The 4,912-nt window shown below is 37.3% G+C and overlaps 1 non-coding gene across 1 annotated transcript; it reads left to right on the forward strand.

Annotated features, from left to right (window-relative positions):
- Window positions 1-493: 493 nt before the first annotated feature.
- On the forward strand, window positions 494-600 carry LOC127669059 (U6 spliceosomal RNA). The gene has a single exon (XR_007974270.1). It is a non-coding gene; the product is annotated as a U6 spliceosomal RNA (small nuclear RNA).
- The last annotated feature ends 4,312 nt before the right edge of the window (window positions 601-4,912 follow it).

The following is a 4,912-nucleotide window of genomic DNA, read 5'->3' on the forward strand; positions in this document are numbered from 1 at the left end:
TCTTGCGTATGATAATCTACTCTCAGCATAACCAATACAGCCTCAGGAGATCCAAGCCTCCCTATCAAAGAAGCATTAATTGCTCCCAGTTATCCCAAGAATATAATACCCTCCATTGGCAACCAACATTTACAGATTTTACCACCTTTGAATACATTGTGACCCAGGCTTCTAGAACATAAACCTTTGGGTAAGAAGTCATATCCTCCTAGAAAAATAAAGAATAATATTGAATAAATACCTTAGTGCTCAGAAGCCCAGTTAGAATAGCAAAGGTAGACAACCCCAGCTCAGGATGGTAACTCAAGCAGTAGAGGATTTGTCTAGAAGGTACTAAATTGAGTATCAACAACCAACAAAAGAACAATAGGTCAGTTATCAACAAAATATTCATAAAACCATGCTTATATACCTAGCAATAAAGATGAGAAATATACATATATATGAATATAATATGTGAACATTATACCAAGATTAATAAATCTGGATCTAAGTGCTCAACTTAGCAACAGATATACTAAAATTAGAACCATACAAAGAAGATTAGCATGGCCCCTGCAAAAGGATGACATGCAAATTCATGAAGTGTTCCATATTTTTCAATGATCAGAAGCCGGGAATCTCTTTGGTCGAATTAGATAAAGACTTGAAGAAATTGAGAAGGAGGCCAACCCCATAGGAAGACCAGCAGTCTCAACTAACTTGGATCCCCGAGATTTCTCAGACACTGAGCCACGAACCAGTGTATACCAGGGGATATGAGGGCCCCAACACAGCAGAGGACTGCCTGATTTGGGCTCAGAGAAGATGTGACCAACCCTTGAGAGACTTCAGGCCCTAGGACGTGGGGAGGTATGGTGGGGTGGGTATGGGGGACATTCTCTTGGAAATTGGGGAGAAGTAATGGATGGGGAAGAAGTAACAGAATGAGGAACAGTCAGAGGGATGGACCAGAAGGGGGATAATGACTGGAGTGTAAAAAAATGATTAAGGAATTATAATATTTTTTTAAAAATCTGGACATAATATTAATGTATATAAATATCTCACATGACTTGGTTATAATGAAATCAAATTAAGTACTTCTTATCATTAGATCTGAGAAAAAGAGTGATTACTGATATAGAGCAAGCAATACAATGTGTGAAGAGAAGACTAGGTTAACATGAAGAAGCTGGGAATCAAAGGCAGTGAATGAGCAATAGGCAGGCACGGAGCCACGAGCTATGCTCGTGATCAGAGTCCCCTGTACCCACTGTGTGGCTGTGAGTACCAAAGTGTGAAGAAAATCTCAAACACATTATGGAAGAAAGCTTCCCAAGACTGACCATGACTCCAAATGATTCTGCAGTGATCCCTGTACTTTCTTTACTTTGTTCAAAGACGATATTCTGGTATAAGAAAATTAATTTCTCCTTTTTCTCCATGAAAGACATTTATATTTAGTTAATGAAATTCCAGACATAACCCAGGAAATTAACATGGAAATGAGGTAAAAATCATTTCTGAATGTTGAGGTCCATAATAGAAAAAATTTAATGAAATTCAGATAATATGCACAAAGATATAGATAGCTAAATGAGAAATAAATCAATAGTGATAAGAATAGTTTGTTTTTTACATCTGAACATGTAGGCCAAACTACATAATGACCCCTTTGTAAATTATTTTACAGAACTAGAAAAATAAAATATCTGGGTACATTATCTTAAAGAAAATTTGCATATTAAAATGAATACTAAATCAAACTGGCTAAATACTTTCAAGTTATTTTCCAAGGTAGTGGGGAGTCTTCCGTCCTTCTGAAAAGTGGATTAAAATTCTACATCAGACCATGACATCATCTACTCTGTTTAATAAAACACCACTAATGGTGTGATCATTTTCATCTACGTTTTTGATTACTAATGGTTGCTTCTAATTCTTCTTCTCAAAATTGTCTATTTATACTCTTTAATTTCCCTGTGAAGTTCTATTTGTTGTTTGACAGAGATTCAAAGCAATTCTGTGTCAAAACAAAATGGAAAAAAATAAGATCAGGATAAAGTTGGGGTATCACTGAGGACAGCCTGCCCTACATTTGTCAGTGATAATAATGTGCCGTTTTCTGACATTTTTGTTTCTCTCTACAAAGAGAATTGTCTTCAAGAGAATTGTATAGAGATCTCATACAGACAAGTTGAAGGAACAAGACAGGTAAATAACGTTTAAGTTCTTGCTATCTTTCCTAAGCACAAATGAGACGAAATGAGATTTAAAAGAAGCATTAGCCTAGAACTAACTTCCCAGCAGAGTTCAGGAAGCTTCTATCACTTAAGTCAATTAAAAGTGACAGCCTCCATTGGGAGAAGTGTGAAGAAATAAAGGGGACCTGATGGTGCCTCATAGCTGTGGGAATGGATTACATGCCTGTGATGATGTGTTTCCCTTTTTCTCCCTGATTAAATATGGTGTGCATGATCACAGAATAAAGCTCTTCCCTCTTCCCACTGTAATTTTTTAAAACACCCTTGAATAGAGGTTAGTTGAAATATTGTATTTAGTTATTTCCAATGCCCTTTTAAAGCTACCAGTTACATAGGTAATTTAAAGGAGTTGCCCAAAAAGGATAGAAGGAGATAATAACTATCCCAGAATTCCAGCTTTCCTTATTCCTCCCTCTGAAGTGGCAACTAAGTTATCTGAGTCCCTAGGCTGCAGATTCCAGAGAAGACACTGAAAGTATTTCTTCTTTAATAATGGATTCTAAGCAATGTATATTGCATTTGAGATATTGAAACATCTGTGTGTGTGTGTGTAAGAGAGAGAGAGAGAGAGAGAGAGAGAGAGAGAGAGAGAGAGAGAGAGATGGTACATACATATGCAAGTTCATGTGCACACAGATGTGGACATGGGAAAATGTCAGGTTTCTCCACAAGTGTGTTTCACTTGGCTTTCTGAAATCTGAGATAGGATCTTTTTACCAGTTTGGAACTCAACAAGCAGGCCAGGCCATCTGTCTAGGAAGTCCTAGAGATCTGCCTGTTTCTGCTTTCCCAGTGTTGGGATCATAAGTGGGTGTTTCTGTCCTAGCTAGGATTACTATTGTCATGATAGAGCACTATGACCAAAGAGCAAGATGGGAAGGAACGGGTTTATTTGGTTTAATTTCCACATTGTAGTCTATCACTGGAGGAAGCCAGGAGAGTTAAGGCTGACTCAGCCTGCTTTCTCACAGAACACAGAACCACCAACCCAGGTGTGGCCCCACCCACAGCAGGCTGGAGCCTCCTCCATCAGTCACTAAGAAAGTGTCCTCCATCTGGATTCTGTGGAGGCACTCTCTCAACCAAGGTTCCCTCCTTTCTAATGACTGTAGCTTGGGTCAATTTAACATAAAATTATCCAGGTCAGTTGTCACACCTGAGCCTTTTCCCTTATTGTCACTTGATCTCTTAAGGAACAAACTAAAGGCCTCAACAAGGCCATTTTCTTCCTCGCTGGACTATCTTCTCAGTCCTTCTTCCAGTTGTTTTTCTTAAATTGAACAAAGGATATCAAGAACTGACAGCTAAGGCGGAAGCAGCTCTTTGTCAACTTATAACTCAATTTCATGAGTCCATTTGCTATGCTTTTTCTGGCTTCTTTGAGGGGCTTATCAAGAGAAAGTGCTTAATTTGTATTTGCCTTTGATAATTGTATTCGTCTTTCTGTGCTTACTGATAAGTGCATACTCTATCATTTGAGACTTATATGGAATCAGATCATCCTCACTTATTTCTGAAATTACACACATAAGCAGAATGAAATATTAGTTAAAAGCCAGTTTGTGGTTGAAAGTCCATGAAATAAAAAAAAATGTAAATCAAATACCTTTTGAAGAAAAACTAAGGAATTATATACTAAAATATCTTACTTTAACAGATTAATATTCCTTTGTGCTCTTGTGCCTCCTTTAATGTTTTTGAGCGTACAAGACTGAGCACAGGAAATAAAACCTATCCCGACATGCACAAGTTACTTTCAGTCTTATGTCTGGGGATAATGAAAATTCTTACCATTGTTACCTTTAGCCATTTAATTAAATTTCATATTATGAATGTTCAGATCTTCTGACCACTGAATAGAAGTAGTGATATCTGTATAGCCATAGAAGAGTATACATTTCAAACATATAAAACATATTTGATCTCAAAATAATTCATCCACTGTAGACAGGGTCAACATTATGATAACCACATGGAAATGCTCTTTCAATATTCGCCTTTGCAAAATGAACATTATAATATATCTTTTTCTTATAGCTCAGTGAAGATTAAACATGAATAATCCATTTAAATCACTTTATACTGCATATCAGAGTATATTAGGGGTTCAACAAATGTTAGAATGGATGTTAATATTATTTATATAAGACCAGGGAGCACACACAATAGGCTCTTTTTCCACTAGTTATCCTGATTCCCAAAATATGCATCCTTCCTTAAGAACTCAGCAGAAATCTCATAGGCAATCATTATATACAGGCGCTCAAATATTTTTAAAGGCCTATTCTTATATTGATCTATTCTTGTTAAATCCAACTTGCCATCTACTTCACACATGGCTGTACCATAGCTAGATGGGGGCAGAAACACATTCCAAACCTGTGACTTGTATGAGTTTATGATCATGCCTGCAGATCTTAAGTGATTGCTAAAGATGAACCACATGACTCTTAGTACATTCCCTAAGACACTGTGCTACTCAGACAACATGGGCAAGAATTTTACAACCCCCCCCCCCCAATGCAAATTTTCAACATGTCCCTAATGTCTTTCTTCCTCTTCCTCCACCCATGCTCAAATGTTAAGTTTTGAGGAGACTTCCCTCACTGCCTTGCTGGATACTTTCCCCATACACATCTCCTTGTAACTTCCTACACTATCAACAT

The sequence above is a fragment of the Apodemus sylvaticus genome, chromosome 18 (assembly GCF_947179515.1).
Source record: "Apodemus sylvaticus chromosome 18, mApoSyl1.1, whole genome shotgun sequence".
NCBI classification, from domain to species: Eukaryota; Metazoa; Chordata; class Mammalia; order Rodentia; family Muridae; genus Apodemus; species Apodemus sylvaticus.